Source organism: Artibeus jamaicensis, unplaced genomic scaffold (assembly GCF_021234435.1).
Source record: "Artibeus jamaicensis isolate MK-2021 breed Jamaican fruit bat unplaced genomic scaffold, CSHL_Jam_final scaffold_614, whole genome shotgun sequence".
NCBI classification, from domain to species: domain Eukaryota; kingdom Metazoa; phylum Chordata; class Mammalia; order Chiroptera; family Phyllostomidae; genus Artibeus; species Artibeus jamaicensis.
The window spans coordinates 6,076,409-6,097,538 of record NW_026522050.1 but is presented as its reverse complement, the minus strand read 5'-3'; the positions used below and the strand labels follow the sequence as shown (position 1 = coordinate 6,097,538).

At 40.0% G+C, this 21,130-nt stretch overlaps 1 protein-coding gene across 8 annotated transcripts in view; it reads left to right on the top strand.

The window, feature by feature from the left end:
- The first annotated feature begins 6,587 nt into the window (after positions 1-6,587).
- CTNND1 (catenin delta 1) overlaps positions 6,588-21,130 on the top strand; it is a 48,621-nt gene continuing 34,078 nt past the window's right edge. For 6 of the 8 annotated variants that reach the window (XM_053659078.1, XM_053659072.1, XM_037163309.2 and 3 more), the window contains exon 1: positions 6,588-6,818. The gene's annotated coding sequence lies outside the window, so the exon portion shown is untranslated. Of the gene's footprint in view, positions 6,819-7,295; positions 7,400-21,130 lie in introns of all 8 variants that reach the window. The other 2 variants (XM_053659075.1, XM_053659073.1) reach the window with 1 other exon arrangement.

Sequence of the window (21,130 nt, the reverse complement as noted above, 5' to 3'; positions counted from 1 at the left end):
TGTCACTGGTTCAATGCCCAGACAGGGCACATGCCTGGGTTGCAGGCCTGGTCCCCAGTAGGGGGCACGTGAGAGGTAACCACACTGATGTTTCTCTCCCTCTCTTTCTCTCTTCTCATTCTCCCTCCCTTACTCTCTGTAATAAATTAAGTTAAAAAAAGAACCAACCAATGATTGCATAAATAAGTGGAACAACAAATAAACGTCTCTCTCCCTAAAATCAATAAATAAAAAGTAAAGTAAAGGATAGGTTTAATTTCTATCCCAACCAGAGAGATGGGAATGGAAGCTGGCTGCGTGTTGCAAGGGCCCGGACTGAAGCCCTGAGAAAGCTTCCCGATCCACCAGCTCCCAACTTGCCCCCTGACCCAGCCTGGACTAACTCTGAAGTAGGAGTTGCGCCTGCCGACCTCTCTGTACTGGGTCATCCTATCCAGCCTACCTTGCTTCCTCCCAATGTGCTGCCTGGCAACAGGAGAATTACCAAAGAAAGCAGCACATGTAGGTGAGTCGCCCGAGGTTCCGGTTCCGTTCCCATCCAGAACCAAGGGAATCGGAGATGACAGAGAAGCAGAGCTTCAGGGAAGGCCTCGCACGCTCTGAGTGACCTGGCCCAATTCCTCTAACTAGAGACTCCTCAGCGCGAAGGTTTCTGGGAATGGAGCGTGAGGATTCCGGAGGCCGGAATTCAGGGTTCACCCTCACCGCCAGCTCCGGCCGCAAGGGCTGTGCAACCACTTTGTCTCTGATGCCCTCTCTTCGCTGTAGGTCCCGGAACCCTCATGCACTGGAAGGTGGTGGCAAGGAGGACTTGAAGCCACGCGCCTAGCGCCACAAAGCTCGCACGCCACGGGGCTTGCGCCACTGCCCCAGCGCACTGTACGTCGTGGGTCCGAGGTGCCCCCTCCTCCCCAGTTCTCGGATTAGGACTACTGGGATATGTTATCCCATTGGCCAAAGGCTTCTGGGAGATCCAATCACAGGAGGAGAAGCACTTTGGGCGGGAGGCTAATCTCGAGGGATTTGAGAGTTGAGGAAAGAAGGTCGGCTGGAGAGGTAGCGGGAGGCGCTCGCTTGGCAACCTGCTTCTCCCTCAGCTTTGGCCGAAAACATTCTGAAAGCAGGGTCAGGGCTCTCTGGTCAGGGGCAGGCTTCAGCGCACTTGAGGGACACTTCCGGCTTTTCTTTGAACCAGCTGCAAATGGCGGCAGCACTACTAAGAGCGCACTAGGCTTAATGGAGGAAAGAGCTCCTGGAGGGATCTGCTCGCACCTTGTCCCCCAGTCTCTCCTCAAGATAGTTCCTAAGGCCAGGGATATTCAGGAACAAGGCCATTGGGCTAGTTTCTGAATTCAAGTTTTTCCCAGATTCCGCTCCAGTCCCAAATCTTGGAGAACTGGTGACTAGAGGATTGCAGGACATCCCGTCTGGAGTGGTCGCCAGCGTCCTTCCATAGATGGTTTATTTAGCACACTCCCTGACTGGAAACAGCTGTTTACAGGGATGATGTGAAAAATTAAGTGATGATCTCAAGATTATAAACATTTTAGAGAGATTGCTAACCCATGTTGTCAGTCTGGACAGTGGGTTTTCCCCTGTGGGTTTTAGGCCCCAGCTCCTGGCTTCGGTTAGATGTCACCTGATGTCCAGCGCTGGATGAAAGCAGCTGAATCCAAAGACATTGATGACAAAATATTGATGAATGGAAACAGCCATCGCTGAGGCCAAAAGAAGGTAGAAAAGGAAGATGCCTAAGGGAAAGGGAACCTGCAAAGGGACGAGATGTGGAGGGGTGAGTAGTAAGTATGTGGTGCACTAAAATGTGTCTTTATTGGCGTCACATACTTTTTCAAAAAGGATTTGAAGTAGTTGACTAAGCAATTGGGGAGGGGCTGGGTGGAGTGTCAAGCATTTCTAAGTCAGGTAATATTTCCTGTAGTTTGGGACCTCTGCTCTTAAGATGGAAAAAGAAACAAGAGCAGAAGACATTTTCGGTCACGGTTGTCATATTTTGAAGAGGAAGCAGTTCGTGAAAGGACATAAAACTTAACAGAAGGACAGATTGTAGATATTGTCTGCAGTGTGCAGATACACAAAAAAGCAAGCAAGCAAAAAAAAAAAAAGACAGAAGACAGAAAAATACTTGTTTATGGCATCTGTTACTGTGGAATCAAGAAGGGACTACACAGTGGAGCGCCAGTGCAGTTATAGGTGATTCTGTGGAGTTCTGTAACAAAAATATAAATATCCTATTCACTCATGAATATATTGTTATTAGATGGGTAGAGAGGACTCACTTCTTGGTGGTGTTTTTTTTTTAATTCAATACTATTTTAGTTAAATCTTTTATTGAATTTCTCAAGGGAATGTTACATGGCCATTCTGCCTACAGCTTGTATGGTAATGTGTAGCCTCCTGAGAGTAAAAAGGGATAAAAATGTTTTGTTTTCCTATGTATAGATAGCCAGGGTTTTTTTTGTTGTTGTTCTTGTTTTAATTGATTTTTTAAAATTCCATCTTGGCATATATAGTTTTGGTCTATTTTATTTTTTAATCACCCTGACTGGAGACTGAACCTACAACCCAGGCTTGTGCCCTTGACCAAAAATGAAGCCAGCAACCTTTCATTTTGCTCATTGACCCCCAGCCAGTCCAGCTAGACCAGTCAGGGCTAGAATGCAACTTAATTTCCTAGTTCTTCCCAAATCTTTCACCATTTTATAGTATCTTGTCTTTCTTTGTGTGTAAGTAAATAGCAATGGTTGTGGGAGGGAAAGTTAAACTTTGACAGTTGTAAATTGACTGCTGAATGTAATATTTCATTAAAAAAAGTAAAAGAAAGAAAGAAAAAAGGAAGGAAAAAACACAAACAAAAAAACTACACTGTTATCTCTAAACATATCCTCAATTTATTGACTTCTCTCTGTTTTTACTGCTACCACTGTAGTAAACTTGCCTGTCACTGTCACTTGACCTTCAAACTAATGTCCTTGCTTTCACTTTTGTTTCACATTTGTCACATAAGTAGCCTAATCTTTTTTTTTTTTTTAAGATTTTATTTACTTATCTTTAGAGGGGAAGGGCAGGAGAGAGGGAGAGAAATATCAATGTATGGTTGCCTCTCGTGCATTCCCCCCTGGGAAATGGCCTGCAACCCAGGCATGTGTCCTGACTGGGAATCTAACCGCGATACTCTGGTTCGCAGGCCTGCACTCAATCCACTGAGCAGTAGCCTAATCTTTTCAAAATGTGAGATCGTATCTTTCTGCTCTCCAAACCCCTCACAGGCTTTCCCCTACCTAAGAATAAAATAAAACACCTTTCTTTAACCTATAGAGCCCTTCATATTCTGATTCCTGCCTATTCCTCCCTCCCCATTTGTAAAGGCTCTGCTGGATCCAGTGTGTTTCAGCCCCACACTTTAGAGCTTTGGCATTAGTAGTTACCATTGCTCATATCTGTTCATGGTTGGCTGCTTCTTACCATTCAGATTTCAGCTTGATAGTCACCTCACGGGGTGGGGGGGGGGGTCAGTTTGTCCCTGATATCCAATCTAAAACCACAAGTCATTCCCATTAGTCTTTTTTAAATCTCCGCATAGTCCTCAATCTGTATTTTATCAATCTTTTCCCTCCCCCACTAGAATGTAAGCTTTCTGAGAGTAGGAAATGTGTCTGTCTCATTATTCTTAACCCTTACTAGCTCACAGTAGGTGCTCACAATAATCCAAGTGGAACTACTTTTTTTATTTTCTATTAATTGAGTGTAAACAGTTTTTCCCTGGTGCATATTAATCCTTGAGGTATTTTATCTGAAGGTAGCTCTTTCTGATAAATTTAAATTTTAACAACTTTTCCACCATTGAGTTATGTTTTTTATTTGTTTATAATTTTATTTTGAATATAATCTACAAATTCACTGATGTTGTAAATTACTTGTCCAGGATTGCACAGTTAGTAAGAGACTTTATTCACTTGCTTATCTGTTGCTAAATATGAGACATAAGGCTGAGCTCTTGGGATACACTGGAACTAGAAAGACACTGTTCATGCCTTTATGGAACTTCTGGTGGGGGAGACAGAAACACATATACACACACACGAAAAAACAAGGCAAAACATTTGTTTTTAGCGGTGGTATGTTAGTGGTGGTATGTTGGTGGTATGAGGGTTGTTAGTGGTGGTATGAGGGAAACAAGACCAGTCCATCTCTAGAAAATCATTCAGTATTTAAAATATAGCTCTGATCAATGAACCAATGAAATCAGCAAACACTTTTGTGTTGTTTTTCTCTGGCAGTCATCTTTGGCTTTTGAGCTTCCTTTGGAGGAGCAGAAATAGATGGAAAGTAGAGGTAGAAGACATGAGAAGTTAATAGGAGATGATTCTTAGATAATGAGAGTTTAAGGCTGTTCATTTCTCTGTGAAATGTGTTCATTTCCTACTCTCGTTTCTTTAAAGCTCATCAGACAAGTGCTGTGATGCCTGCTTGGTTTTCCAGCACTTACAAGGGAGTCCTTTTTGGCCACTTTAGACCTAATAGGAGGGTCTGTGAGACTACAGACCAAATATGAGGGGGTAAATAATAACTAGATCAGCCTGATGAGAAGTGCACATTCAAGCAGAGAAGGAGGGGAATTGGAATTCCAGTTTAGATAATAAGGAAAGGTTAGACTAGGGTTATTAATAAGTGTTACTTCAATGTTTTGAATGAATAAATGTGGCACCTTGAAAGCAGATGAGGAACTTGGCCTTTTTCCTGATTACAGTGTAAGGTGATGGAAAGAACATGGGCTTTGGAGTCAGACTTTTGAGGGGTTCACTTCTTAGCTGGATGAGCTCAGGCAAGTTTCTTGCCCTTATTGAGCCTTGATTTCCTCCTCTGTAAAATGGTGGTAATAGTCCTGGCTGGTGTAGCTCAGTGGATTGAGTGCCAGCCTGCAAACCAAAAGGTTGCAGGTTCGATTCACAGTTAGGGCACATGCCTGGGTTGTGGGCCAGGTCTCTGGTAGGGGGCTTGTGAGAGGCAACCACACATTAATGGTTCTCTCCCTCTCTTTCTCCCTCCCTTACCCTCTCTCTAAAAATAAATATATAAATAAAATCTTTTAAAAAATGGTGGTGATATTATCTCTATGGTGGTGTTTTAGAAGTTAATAGAGAATGAGTGCAAAGTAACTCATATATGATAGATGCTCCATCATTGGTTGCTATTATTGGGCAATGGTGAGCCAATGAATGTTTCTGGGCAGGTAGATACTGATAATAATAACAAATCAATCTTAGTGAGTTTATACTATGCCATACATTGTTTTAAGGACTTTGTGTATTTTAATTCTCACAAAAGTCCAGTGAGAGAGATATAGCTATGATCTGCCTTTTATAGTTAAGGAAACTGAGGCACTCAGAGCTTATATAATTTGTCCAAGGTCACATAGTAAGTGAAATTTACTTGAGGGAATGAATGTACTTGGAAGGTTTAAAGCCAGTCATTCTGACTGCAGAACATGTGCTCTCAATACTATTCTAGATTATAAAAATTTTATGATAATTCATTTGGCAGCAGTCTACAGGATAGATCTGATTTTTCAGTAAGATAGAAAAAGGAAAATTTCATTTCATCATTATCATCTTTGTTTAGTAACCACTGAATAAACATGAAATACTAGTTTTTGTCAAGCATGTAAACAAACAAAAAAAATCCAGTCTCTGTTCTTCATGTCCTAACTTAAGAACATATTAAGTCTTAACTCATAAAAAGAATACTTGTATAATCTTTATTTTTTAGGACAAGTGTAAAAAGAATATATGAACTAGATCATCTTAAGTTTGAAGTTCACAAAGAAAGCTAATTTTCTTGATGTGAGACTTTTCCTTACACATGCTGTTATCTTCCCTAAAATATTGCTTGTTTATTGGACTCCACTTATTCTGCCCCTCAAACCCACATTATTTTAATTTGGGGACAAATGGAAGGACAGTGATTTTCCTCAACAGCCCAATGGATTCAGCTTCCTTCTTATTGAGAGGGTAGACACTAAGAACTATTAAGTACAGACACTAATTTTTTTTTAAATTAACCTGAATGCAGTTAAACCAAAACAATGATATCCTCTATCATCCCTATCAACACATAATAGTCCTATTTTTAGGATTTCTCTTTTCCTCCCTATCTTCTTTTGGGAAAATGCTTTGGGGTAGAAAGCAACACACCAAATAGCAGTAGGCAAATAAAATCAGTTCTTTTCTGTTTCCCCATTTGGAAAGGAAAGGAGAGGGAACAAGAACCCCACCATCAAGAGAGCCGACTCTTCGGCATGTCATTCTAAAAAGCCCTGTTCCTTTGGGCCCCCTGGAGCTCTGCAGTAATTCCTCAGAGATCGTACCGTCTCCACTTTAAATATAAATATATATATAAAACTTCCCCCTGTCTCTCTCCTCCTCTCTCTCCTTTTTTTTTTTTAATTTCCTATAATAAAGTTTCCTATTGGATAAAATCAGCTCCCTGATTTATGCCTGGCTCCTATTGGAAGTTCTCAGGGGCTGACATCACTTAGGAAAGCGAGGGGGTAGGGCTGCCAGATCAGTTTGTCACCACCCAGGCTCCCTAGCCTTTGGCTGGGTGCAACTTCCATTTTAGGTGTTGGATCTGAGAGAAAAAAAAAGAGGGAGAGAGAGAAAGAAGACCAGGAAAGATCCTGAAAGGAGGAAGAGGTGGCGAAAAAATCAACTGCCTTGCTGGATTTGTCTTTCTCAACACATTGACGAAGCCTTGGGTTTCTTTCTTAAAGGACTGGTTTTTACAAGTCCACATTTGAGGTGTGTGCCTTTTAAAAAATGTGTATTCAGACGGGTAAAGGAGGATAAGCCAACTCGAATTTTTGTCTTACGGTAACCAGAGGGAATTTAAAAATGAGAGAGACTGCTGTACTGACGGGTGACTTTTAAGCAATTACTAATTTTCCTTTCTACTTACTTTGGGGAATTTTATTGTATTAAAAAAAGGTAAAATATTCAAGACCCAGAAACAAACTTCTAGATCTCTCTAACAGGGAGATGAATAGATTTAGTGGGGTAAGAGGAATTCCATAAATTTACATTTTTGGAGTGTTCTTTGATTTTATACTTTTTTGCGGATTAAACTAACAACTTGTATTTTCAGAGCCCAAACCAAAGGTTGGGTTTTTTTTGGCATGTTGTGTGCGGGTTGGGAAAGGAATTTGCTCGGGTGGGAAGCTGGTTATAAATACGGTTCTTAATGTGTTTCGAAACTTTTATCCTTCCTTTTATCATTAGATTTGTGGAAGTGGAAAGTTGCAGGGAGCTTTGCAGCTTAAACGGTGGTGTTCTCCCTAGAGAGTTTGAACTGCCCAGAAGGCTTTCAGCCCTGCTATTCCTGGGTGGGTCCCTTTTTTTACTTTCCAGGTGTGGTGGGTGGGAGCCTGATTCTCCTGTTAGACGTTGCCTCCCTGCTTTGCCTTATAAAAGAAAACAGATGGGTCCACGTTAGCTGAATGTAATCTCCTTTTCTTCCCAAACTACCTTTGATGGCAAGGATTTGTGGAGTTGTGGTATGTTCAGTTTGTAAATATGGTAACATTTGGTTTATGAAAGTGATAAGGAAATTCTAATCATGCTGTTTAGTTCACCTAAGTGGCAACACACCTGGAAAAATTTGCTGTTTTGTACTGTCTTAAAGGGCCATGGATTAAATAAGATTAGGCTAAGAGAAAACACTTATAGAAACTTTAGTGTTCAGAATGCATTTGAGAAAGCACAAGGGAATTCTTATTTTAAACCAAACTGAAAGTTCTTTTTTGGAGGTGAGGTTTTTGTTTGCCGTGAAATCAGAAATCTGTAAGGTGAAGGCCCATGACTGTGCTTTCATTATCTTACATTTAATCTTAAGATCTGTCTTGTTCTTGCAAATACATTCTTGCAGAAATACTGATTCTAGATAATTATATAGCCAACTCATCAGTAGTTGAAAACTGGTATTCTCTTCCTTCGCCATTTGAAAATGAGAATCAGTCTGAAAATTATAGCTGAATTAGATGCTGCCCTACTTGTAACAAGATGGGCCTTAATATGTAAGCTGCTTATTAGCTTTAAAGTGATACGTGTCTGTTATCTCTGACTTTTGTGCTTCCTGCACTCAGTTCTTTTCAGAGTAGAACACTTCCTTGTATTTCTTCTCTAGAACTGCGAGTGTGTGTCTTGCAGGATGATTTCATTCTTATGAGGTAGTGGCTTCATAGGAAACAACTTTGTTTCTCCTTTTAATACAATCTGTGCAAGGGCTGCAGGAAGATTTTTAATGTCTGGATCTCATAATTATAGCAAGTGCAGTTAAAAAGAAAAAAGACAATGCGTACTACATTCTGTTGAGCGGTAGTTCTTATTTAATATTTTCCAATTTTTCTTCCAAGTGTTCTTTCTGTCTTGACTCCAGCCTAGGGAGGTTTCTTGGTGCATCTTTGAAGGGTTGGTCATGTTGCTGCCAGAGTGTCGGTTTTCCATTCAACCTTTAGGGGGAGGGATGAGGGAATCGGAAGGAGTACAAAGGCAGTTTGAAAATAGGTTCTGGATGACTGGATGGTGGTGAGTTGGGTCCAGATTTAAATACTGGGCTTTGTGTAGCTGCAGCGAGCATCCTAGTCCAGGACTGTTTCCACGAACCGAGGCATTGTTTTGACTGGTATGTACTGTAGAGCCTTTCCGATGATCAAATGGAAGATTGTCTTGTACCTCACCTCTGCCAGTTCTTCTAGTTCAGGAAATATAAGGTGTGCATATAAGTAAATCTCTTAATTTTTGTCTTACTCCTTATTTTGGTTTTAGGATAAAAAATGACAAGTAAGTATAAGTTGTGCAGATTTTTCTGTCCTTGTTTGACTCCCATATACTGTTGGTTTCTTTGTTATATGACTAAGGTATGGTCCGTGTTCCAGGTGGGGATCTCTTGTGGGTGGTTAGCGTTTCAGTGCTTTTCTTAGGGTTTTAAATTATGGAGAGTCAAGAGGGGCTAGAACATGTTCTTTCAGCTAGCGTAAAAATTGAGACTGCTGGAAATCTGAAAAGAAAAAGCTCCCAGTGATTGAAATTCACCCTTAGGTTTATGAGGTAGTTGCTCTCTATGGATGGATGCAAATAAATTAAGCAAACATTAGTGTTCAAATGAATAACACAATGATTAACTCCTTGTAATTTATTGCTTTCTATTTTGGTGCCTGATGGTTCTGTTACTAACTGCCAGCCCCTTCCCCTCTTTTTTTCCCCTCGGTGTGCTACTTTAATTTCCCACAACAACTGTTTTTTTTTTTTTAAAGGAATTTGAGCTTCAGAGAAGCTGAGGTTTGTTGAAAATCTCACTGCCCATAGGTGGCCAAGGCCAGAATTAAACACTGGGCTGACTTTCTACAAAGTCTACAGGCTTAATCACTAATACACTTCAATTTTCCAGAGAGAATAGAAAAAAGAGCCAGAACTAAAATAAGCCCTTGCTAGAAATAAGAAAGGGTGTTTCATCTTGTAGAGGGTCAGTCCTTGCTTTTGATTATCAGTGAAATTACTTCTTCCAGAGAATTTTCAGGCATGTGGTTTAAAATGATATTGGCAGTTTGCAGGACAGAGGTTATAACGGGGTTCAAATGTTTATCACACTGTATTAAAATTGTTTATTTATTTTTGTCTTCCTCTCTAGACTGTGAACTACTTATTTCTGTATTCTCTTCTTTGCAACTATCTTAGTGTCTGGTATATACTGAGGTGCTCAGTAAGCCTTGTTTAAATATGGCACTTGATGGAATGATTGAGGGACCTTTCTGGGGGTGGCTGAAGGAAGTTGAGATGGGAGGCAATACCACCTAGATTAAATAAAGTTGCAGTGTAATTTTGAAACTTACTGTAGTTTATAGTTTCCACCTTTGACACTTTAAGCAAATTTGGACGCATTTTTAAGGAAAGTTTCTTGAAATATTGAAAATTTAAAGTTTTAGTTTTTCTTTAATCCTATTTATTTTCTGGGCAAGCATTTTGAAGAATAGTATAAAAAAGGTAAGGGTCCTCATCAGTTCATTTCATAACACAGGCAGCTGTTAACGTCAACCACTGAGTGGAGAGGAACTAGGGTAGAGAAACTTGTTATCCAGAACATTTTAGGGCGGCACCAGGGAAGTATTGCTTTGAGCCATGTCAGAAGTGAATGGTTTTTATACTTGTTAATAAAAACATAAAAACCTTGGGATAATAGTTTGAACATCAGTGTTTAAACAGAAGTGTGTTTGGATATCATTATTTTTTTGTCACTGCTTCCACTATGAACCTTCAGGAGATTTTGTTCACAAAGTGTATTGGGAAGTTTTATGAGTTTAAGAACCCACATTTTTATGGATAATTTAGAATAATAATAAGAAACTTGTAGATAATCAGTATGTGATTTCATGTTCTCTTCCCTCTCAAAAGGGGTTAAATGCCATTAGGAGCTGAAATAGGGATTGCTCTGCCTAAATGCAGCTGCCTTCAAGGTTTCCAGTAGAGAACAATGACATAGCCTGGCAGGGAAATTGTACGGACAGAAAAACAGCTGTTCTAGTTAGAACTAACAAGGGGAGAAAGAAGAGTATTGATTGATTTGTATTTATTCACATTGTATAATGTGCTTTTGGAAGTAATTTTCCCCCCTAATTCAACTTGGAATTGCATGTTTTTGACTATAAGATATCAATCATTGAGAACACAGCTCACTTTTACAATTCTGGTTCAGGTACAGTGTTCCCCATTTTTAGGGCTACTTCAGTGAGTGCTTAAGTCTGACTCCAATGGTGTGGGCAGTTTAGATCAGGCATGTAGTGGGGACACTAAGGATCCAGAGTTTTCTTTTTCTAAAGCTGCCGTTGCTGGCCAGCAAGTAATTTGGTCACTACTTTCACAAAACATGTCTCATTATATAATGATAAAAGCAACTTTTAACTTTTTATTTTGAAAAGAATTTCAAACTTACAGGAAAGTTGCAAGATTAGCACATAACTCCTATATACCCTTTATTCACATAGACACCAATTATTAACATTTTCCACAGATGCTATATTCTTTATTTTTTGATCAATATGCTGACCAAACAGGAACTTTCCAATCTGAGAGTTCCATAAATGTGGAGAGGCAAGGCAGTGTAGCAGAGTGGTTAAGAGCATGGATGCTGGAGTGAGACTGCCGGTGTTCAAATCTTGCTCTGCCACTTACTAGCTGTGTAACCTTGGGTAAATTGTTTAATTGCTCTAGGCCTTAGTCTCCTTGTCTGTAAAATGAAGACAATAATTTTAACCATTGCATAGGATTGTTGTGACAAGTATGTGATAGAATAAATGGGTTTTCTGGGTGGATAAACTATTTTTTTAATGGGGGAAAAAGTATCTTTAGTAATAGGTAAGTTTGGGGAGTTGCGTGGCTATGGCTACCCAAAAAAAGGGTGCTGTGGGAATGGATGGATAACCTTTAATAAAGTGAAGTGAGGTGTAAGTGGGGAAAGAGAAATAGTGGCAAAGCTTGAGTATCTTACAGTAATTTTTTGAGAGGCTTGGATGCTTTAGGAAAGAAAAAGCAATACAAGTTTCTCTTATCTTTTTGTATATATAAGAGACAGAACTCCAGCATCCCATAGGGTAAACTTTAATTTTGGCAGAGAATTGATTGAGAAAGCTTAGTTTAGGTTTATTACTCCCGACTTGGAACCAGATTTTTTACCTTGAAGTCTCACTTGTCCAACCAGGATTTTGTAGGATAACATTCCATTATGAGTGGTTCTACAGGAAACAATTACACAGAAATGAAGGCAGACTTTCACTATTCCTTTTCTTGAAATAAGCTTTCCTCTTTTATGTTCAGGAAACATTCTCTGTTCCAGTCCTTGTTTGTGGACATTTGCAAAACTGAGACATATAGAAATTTTGAGTTCCTCAATGCTTCCTGTGAGAAGTGTGCTTCTAAGAAAGAGGTCTGCTCTTACGTATGGAAAAGCCAAACATGACCTGTGGGAAATACAGATGTGTTAGATGCACCCTTGCTTGGAAACTTCTAGGTTTCTTCCAGCCTACAGTTTCCCTTCTTTTTCTCTTTCCTGTATACTAAGTAACTCATGAAATTAGTGTTTTGAATGGTATTTAAACTAATTTCTGTTGGCACTTCATAGCTTCCTGTCATAACTCCCTCACCCAGGTCTCCACATTTTAAAACCCACATATTCTCTCTACTGAGTTTCTTATGTTTTCTGTTTTTGTTTGCTTTTCTGTTATCCCTTTGCCTGCCCTATCCCTTTTTTCCCTTTAGGTTGTTGGTCTTTTGATTTTGCTTTGCCTTACTAACAATATGAAAGAAGTTTCTGATTTTTTATAGAATAAATTGTACTCATGTGCTAAAGGTACAAGTGTTAGGATACTGCTTCTGGTTTATTTCTATTAGATCTAAATTAGGATTGATTGTTGTGATCCAAGAAAATTGATTTCTTTTAGTAATTCAGATTTCGATCTGTTTGATTTTCAGATCTCATCCACATTTGCTAATTAATTACTCATTTTGCTTCATTTAACAGTAGAACAAATGAAATTTTCTTTTCCCACAATATCAGTTTTGTGTGCGTTTCCCATGTTGTTCTGTATTGCAGTACAGCAGCACATTGAAAGTTCTGTTTGTGGAGTGGAAAGATTTTTGTTTTAGGGAGCATATATTTTAAGAAACCAAAATATATTCTGATGGTTTTGGACATAGGACATTGTTATAGAAACTAGGTCAACTTTTCAATACCTTTATCAAAGCACCTACAGTTCATTGCAAGTGAACTAAATCTCACTGAAATAAAGTAGCTGGTGTATATTCAGCACACTTTTAAAATAGAGTAGTCTATTTTAAAGGAGAAGTTGGTGCCAATCTGATTTCTTTCCACTGTTTCTTTGTTGGAATGGGAGTTCTATAACCCTTCTGCTGTTCTCTTTCCATGGGCTACTTTGTTAAATCAGGGCAGAGTCGGCTGTTTGAATGTCTGCGCTCCTGAAGGTCAGCCAAACCTGCAGGTGAGGCTACAGGAGACCCTAATTGATAGGCCTAAGAAAAACAATTGGAAAAAAAAGTATAAAAACAAAAATGAAGCAAAATTGATTTATTTTTCAAAAATTTAACTTTTTGTTTTCATTGAAAAACATTTCCATTCGTTCAAAAGAAATTTGAGAGTCTGCTATATGCCATGCATTGGAAATAAACAGTAAATACCAAATAGACCTCACAGTTTACATTCTAGTTGAAAGAGACAGATAAATACATAATATGTTAGAGCGTGATAATACTTTTGAGAAAAAATGATGCAGAACATATAGGGTGGTGAATAAGTGCAAAGAGGGGAAGTGAGGTTTTTTTTTTAATAGAGTGGTCAGGGAAGATTTCACTTGAAGGTGTATTTGAGAGAGACCTCCAAGAAATTAGGGTGGAGTCATGTAGATGTGAATAAAAAATACAAAGGCCTCGAGGCTGGTGGTTACCAGTGAACAAGAGAGATGTGGGAAGTAAACTTTTTCAGAGAGGCCCAATGGGTGTGTGTTGGGGAGAAGGGAAGGATAATATAGGACCTGGTCATGCACTATATGGTACAAAGAAAGTTGTCTCATCACTTCAGACCCCGTAGACAATAGCTATTAACAATTTTTGTGTATTTGTAAGGAGTTAACCTGACCTAGCCTCCATCTTTGTTCCACTGCAGAAGTTCATGTGAATATAGTCAGCAAATAATTTGCAGAGTAGCAGATTTTGCATAGGTTAATGACCCTTGTCTTGGAGAGTAATAGTAGGGCAATTACTTAGAATAAGTTTGTATGTATTTGGGAAGTGAGATCAAAATTTTCTTCCCTAGAGAAATGTATTTCTCCATTTTACCTACATGGTAAATCTTCTGTGAATAGGAGAAGTAACCATCTAGACCTGGTATAGTTTCCTTTTGAGTACACTTGTTGGTTTGTTTGGTTGATGTTCTTTTGATCAAATATTATGCTTGCCTTACTTATCTGCTGCTTTTTTTGCTTATTTGACAAAAATTCCTGGTTCCCCAAAGCTCTAATCATTGGGATTTAATGGCTTTCAGGGACTACTTTATAGGTCGCCATATCCATATTTCTGTCTTGCACATTGGAGGAGATAATCATTCCTGATAACTAACTGTGTATCTGCTTTTCTTTTACACATGTATATTTAAGCAATAAAGGTTATTAAAGCATATACTGAACTACTTTGCTTCATCGACTTTGGTAGGATTGAGGAAGAAGTACCAGCTAGTAATGTTCTATGGTAACCCCATATGGAAAAGTAAAAGATTTTTGATTAACAGAGTACTTATGTCTTGAATCATCCATTCTTACTTTCCCCTCTCTGGATTTCTCGTTTAGCTAGTCTGTTCCTCAGTGAAGGAGTCTGTCTGTTTCTCTCTCTCATTTGAAGTTTAACCCTGGAGCTTGACTTGGTTATCCTCTGTTCTTTCTTTTAATTATACTTATCTAGTTGTCATCCTGTTAATATCATCCTTTGGAGATGACTTCAGTCATGTAACTTTTTTCCCTCTTTCCATTTCCTTTGGTCAGGTAACTGTATCATCTTTCATAGGAAATGTTCTAGGCAATCATAGATTCCCTCACATTTTGAAGTTGCTTTAAAATAACTGCTTGAGCCAAGGCTGGTGTGGCTCAGTGAATTGAGCACTGGCCTGAGAATCAACAGGTTGCTGGTTCGATTCCCAGTCAGGGCACATGCCTGGGTTTCGGCCAGGTCCCCAGGCAGGGGTGCGTGAGAGACAATCACACGTTGGTGTTTCTTTCCCTTGCTTTCTCCCTCCCTTCCCATCTCTAAAAATAAATAAATAAATCTTAAAAAAATAATTGCTTGATATGTATTACCTTAACATTTGTAGATGTTTATAGTTGTCTTGAAGGTATCTCTTCCAATGCCATTCTTCTTTTCTAAATCTTTAGTGACTACATGCTACCTTGTGGAAAGATTTTTCTTCATGATTTTTCTGAAAACAGTTTGCTACTCTTGCTCTTACTCAAACCAAAATTTAAAGTGACTTGCGTCAGGGGTAACATGTGGATTCAGAAATTTTGGTTATTTCTATTATATTTGCCAACCGGGCTAGAGTTATCTAGGGATGTAGGGCTTTGGCACTTCTTTGGGGATGGAGTACCGGACCAGTCTTTGACAGTGTGGGGTAGCTCTTTGTTCCTTGCAGGAAAGTTAAACTGAGTTGTTTTAAAAATAATCCTGTTGTCCAATCTGCACCGTAAATAAGGATATCCTCCAGTGTAGCAACTCGGGATTCCAAGGAAGGGAGACAATTCTTTCTAGGTTCTGAGTCTAGATTATAAGGATTTAGGATGTGTCATTCCATCTCTCCTTGTATTTAAATCCATGCTTTCAAAGCGCCTCTCATTCAGATTGAATAATGATGTGAGCTGTCTGGTGAACAGTAAAGCAGACCTAAGTAATATATTTTATAACTACTGCCTTTTTTTAAAAAAAGACTTAATTTATTTATTTTTAGAGAGAGGGGGAGGGAAGAAGAAAGAGAAACATCAATGTGACAGAGAAGCATTGACAGGTTCCCTCTGGTACGTGCCCGAACTGGGGACTGGTCATGAAACCCAGGCACATGCCCAGACCGGGAATTGAACTAGCAACTTTTTGCTTTGTGGGATGACGCCCAACCAACTGAGCTGCACTGGTCAGGGTCCGGTGTCCTTTTTGCAAGAGGAATGTGGTCAGAGGGTTGTCAGAGATAGGCCAATACAGTGATTCCCAACATTTACATCAGGGTCACTTTGATAACATTTTTAAAAGATGAATTTCTAGGCATTCTCTACAGAAATTGATGTATGGGGGATGGACAGGTAGATTTGGGAGACTATTTTTTTTTAAAGCTTTCCAGGTGAACCTCATCATTCAGATTTGAGGACTACAAAACCTGAATGTTTGAGTTAAGTTACATATCTGTGTAGTTTCTCAGGTGGATGGTCATGTAATTAGTGTGAGAAGCAGAGAAGACTGGCTCATGGTAGTGGACATGGTGAACAGATGGCTAATTTCAAGTTTTCCATCATGGTATCCTGTATTGTTTTGTAACCACAGATCACCACCTGATTTGGGGGTTATGCTAGCACTTATCATTTTATAGAGGACTTGCCCTCTTATTCATTTTGAAATTGTGGAATAAATTCAGGAGAGGATGTTAACATTGAAACTCAACCGGACGATTTGTTTAAAACTGGGCAGGAAGGGCTAATGTTACTTCCTGTCTGAAAAGGAAGTGCTGGCTTCCTTCCCTCCCTCCTTGGCAAACTCTGGTTGACTTAGAATATGGGCGGGGGAGGGTCTGATCACATTAATACTTTTAATGGCCACCCATGCCTTGAGAAATCGGGTTACTAGTGCGGAAACATAATGTTCCCTCCTTTCTTTACTTGGAAAGGAGAAGGGTGCTGTGTGGGCTTCCTTCTCCTTACCCTTACAGTCCAGGAAGCCTTCCAATCTACCAGATATTATTTTACATTCAACCTTATAACTCCCCTGTATTTTCTGACGTTTGAAAATAGATCAAGGAGTTGTAGAGAAGAAACTGAAATCCTTTTGACACTGAGGGGTAGGTTGTGGAAAGGAGAACATAATTGAGCAGAGGGGAGTGGATGACAAAGGTTTCTTATTTTTAAATTGAGCCAAGAAAGCATTCCTTCTAAGTGGGGCCAGTTGGCACTCTTCCTGCTATTTTAGTCCAGGCTTCTCCTTCCTACTGGCCTGTCAATTGTATTAAGTGTTTGATGTAAGTTTGAACTGTGTTCTCTGGAGTTGGGGGGAGGGAGAGTGGTGGAAACAGCTGGTGCCTTCATCAAGCTATCTCAATTATGCTTCTTTTTAGAGTGTGGCGGGTGGGGGATGGTGGGTGGCAAAGGGATTGGATGTGTGTTAGTTGAGTCCCAGCAACTATCATGTAGTGGGATTGGATTCTCAGGCACTCTTAAATCTGTGCGGGATGTTGGCTAGTTGGAATGTAGCTAAACCTTCCCCAAATACATTCATTTCTCTGCCTCCCCTTCCCTCAGTTCTTTCACCTTTGGGTATGATTTGGTGAGAAAAGGGTATGTGGGAAGTTAGATAGCAAAACAGATTCATGCTTTTCCAACCATTGAGTATTCAGCTTAAGTCTTTGGGCCCTCCATTGACTTTCTTTTTACCCATTCATTATTATTGTACTTTGGTGGGTTTTCCAAATAGGTCTGCAAACACCTAGAGATAAAATTAGAACCAGAACCTCTGGTGAAGTCATGCTGAATTACAATCAGTTGGCTATACCCATCTCCTCTCCTCCCTGCTCCCCCTGGTGACTATATTTCTGAGTCAGCGCTCCCTTTCATGCCTCTTCTTCTCGATTTGAGACAAAGAATCTATCAAGCATCCTTTTGGAGCAGCAGCATTGATTTAGGTGTGTCCAGTTCTTTGTCTTCTGGGGTGTGTCTTTTAAGTCTGTCTTTTTAAATACCTCAGAAAGCTTTCCCACTAGATTCTACTATTTTTGTCTACTTTTCTGTATCCACCTCTCACTATGGTACTTAATTGACTGATTTATTTGGCTTGGGCAATGAATGAGGGAGAATCTGATAAGAATACTAACAATTATAACTAATTTTTCAGTTGTTCTTGAGAGAAAAGCGGAGTTAGTCTGATTCAATGCTACGTAAGAGATCTTAAACTGTTTTTGTGTGCTTCAACGATGAAGTTTGCAGTGGCTAGGTCCTACTTTTGAATTTTGATTCTAAAACAGTGTGGCTAAATATTTTTTATGTAGCCTTAGAATGGCTGACTGTTGGTGTATTCCAGCCCTGCCTCTTTCCACCTAGTTATGTCGAATTAGACGTGGACTAATTTCTTCCAAGTTGTGCTGTTTTAGCTCAGCTCCTTTTGGGTCATGTACTATCTAAATCAGGGTTTAGCTCGGAGTACTTCTGGTAGATCCAAGAAGGGGGAAGGAGTCTAGGAGAAAGAAAGGGAGGAAAAAAGATAATAACATATTACTAGTTAGTTGCCCGGAATATCCCTCTGGTCAGAGAACTCTCTGGTGCTGAGCCTTGTGCTATGCTGAACCTTTATGTAAGAAAAATTGAGCCCTTTGGGCAAATAGTGTTACTTTGGATTTCAAGAATCCTTGGCTAATAACGCTTGACTTCTGTTTGTGTCTTTGCTTCTGAGCTTTAGGACTAAGGTCTGTTGGGCTTGTACAAGACAATAGAAAAATGTATCATTTATCCCATTCTTGGAAGCAGCTGAGAACCCTTATTAGGAAGAGAGGTTTTCTTTTCTGAGGTTCCAAATCTGTAGCTTTTGACCATTGTGGGGGAGTGGTGAGCTAAAAAAGCTGAGGTTGTTGTCTTGACCTCTTTGTTGCCAGAGCTACTGTGCAGTTCCTAGTGGTTCTCCTCTTATTCCCTAGCAGAGTAGGGAACTTTGCACCCCGCACCTACTAGTGCCTATATCTTGCCTCTTGGCAGGGTGGAGTCTGCTGCCTTTGTTTGCTCTCTGTGGGGCCTCTTTGGAACCAACTTTATGCTTGTGGGGAAAATGAAAGACTTTGGAATCAGTGGAAATGGGTGATGGAGAAGGTGACAGAGGTTCTGTCCTAAAGTGGTTCTCCAGGAGGGAATATTCCATTGACTGATTCAGGTTGGAGATCAGATTGTCATGATGGAGCTTTCTTTGGGATGCATTCAACATATGTAGCTGACCTAAATGTATTATCAGTGGTAGCTTTAAAATCCTCTGTGCAGCGCCTCCAGAGTGAATAAACTTGCCAAGTAGAAATCTGAAAAATCCCCTCACTCCCTCTGAACCCTTAGATCCACACACAATATCTTTCTGCTGATTCTTAAAGGCTTGAGCTTTGTCCTATGCAGTGTTGGCTTGGGGCAGGGAGGAGGGTTGTTTTCCCGAACATGATAAGGAACTGAGCAGGGCAAAGTGGGAGCTCTGGCTGGTGATTGGTAGACAGGATGCCCTGGAATGTGGTTGGCCTGCAGCCCAGAATCCAGCACTTTGTATTTGTTTGTTTCTGGGAGACTGTGGTCTGGTGCTACTGTGACAGGAAGTGAGAAAGCTGGGAGTGGGGAAACGGAGAGGGGCGATGTCTTTGTGGTTCTCCTGTGAAATCTCTTTGTCCCTGGAGAGCAGCTCTGCTGCAGGACTCTACTGAGAAGAGAGCAGCCTTTGTGTGTGTAATGGGACTCAGAGCATCTAGCTACTCCGAGGGATTAGGGAGTGTGAATTCTGACTATGGCATTTTGCATTTTAGCACTGAGTTATATAAATGATCTCAATCTCTTAGTATTGGGGATCTCCCTGAATTTTTGTGTGTATTACTATTATTTACAGACCTCTAGGAATTAACTAACAAAAGGAATTCTAGAAGGAGATAGATGCTAATTTATACATTTTTAAAGACTATATATTGGAGATACCTCACTGGGTCTGAAAGGCATTACTGAGGCTCTACATTTTAGGTATCATCCTTTGAGTTAGCACTCTATTACATCCAGAGCTAGAGAAAACCTACTCATTCTTTGATTTCAGTATTTAGAGGTACTGGCAAGTCTGTTTGCACATAACTAGGGAATGAATGGTTGGTAGTTTTTCTGGGATTCCCCCCCACTCCTTTGTCTAGACTGAAAGAGCACCTGTAGCACTTCTCTGTTCCGCCCCTCCCACCCCATTGTTTTGTCTTTCCCCTGCCCTCCATTCCAGCTGTGAAACGGGCATCTCTTCTCACTTTGTGGATTGGGTGGCTGAGTCCTTAAACTTCTTGCCAAGCTGGCTAGCCCCTGAGCACGCACACACAAACCAGCCTTTCATTTCTGGGAAGGACAGCTGCCCTAGAGGCAGATTGCTAACATACCTCTAGAACAATTCTTCCCCTCTGTTCTGATGCTGGCTAGCACAATCTTTCCTGCTTCTAGTTCCTTCTGTTTTCCACCCCAACTCTGATCTCTGAGTTTGGTTTTTTAGTGAGATTTCATATTAAATATGAGAGTAGAGATATTTGTGATTAGATTTTCTTTCTTGAGGTGGGGGTGATTAGAGAATGTGGCACGTAGCTAGATTTCTAGAACAGCCCTTCTAGTGAAAAGGTAAGTGATTTTGTACAAAGTAGTACTACTTTTGTCTCTCGTACCATCCCTCCTAAGTTCTTGTTTCTTATAAAGTGCAAAATCTGATGTAGATTGCAAGCTCTTCCCGAGAATTGAAAAAGGTCTTGTTCTTTAAGGTGAAGGAAAGACCAAAGGTTTAGCTGCCTCTACCTCACCCTTTCTCACCTCCCTCTCCTCCCCTCCCAAGTTTACTTTTGGTCAACTCAATTGGTGTTAGAATGACTTTTAACCACAAAAAGCATGGAAAGTTCATACTCCTTTCATTCTGTCCAGTAGATGGAACATGGACTTGGAGTAAAACAGATGCCTTTCCAACACTTAACTAGTATATGGCATTGGGCAGGGTATTGGATGCTTCTGATACAATTCAGGGATGTCAGACTCATTTTCACCAGGGGCCGCATCAGGAGCCTTTCACTTGCCTTCAAAGGGCCAAAATAATTTTAGGACTGTATAAACGTAACTACTCCTTAACTGTTAAGAAGTTGAAATTACATTCGGCCCTTTGAAGGCAATGGTGGGGCTGATGTTGCCCCCAGTGAAAATGAGTTTGACACCCCTGAGTTATAAACTATGTATCAGATACATAGTTTAGAAAGGGGCAAATAAAAAAAAATAATAAGGGGCCAGTATTAACTTAAGAGGTTGTTTAGAAGATTGTGTGATAATTTATAGGGGGAGATGAGTAATTAACAACTCACAACTTTTCTTCCCCTGTATGATTTTCTTTTACATAGGGGGAAACATTTCCTTTTATATAGCTTATCTTTTATATAGGGAGGAACATTTCCTTTAGCTCTCTATCCTGTAGATGAAATAGGACCTTCACATTTGCTGATTTCCTCATAGACTCACACCTTCTCTGTCTTTGTTGCCTCTGTCTCTGTCTCAGAAGGGAGCTGTATTCTAAACTTG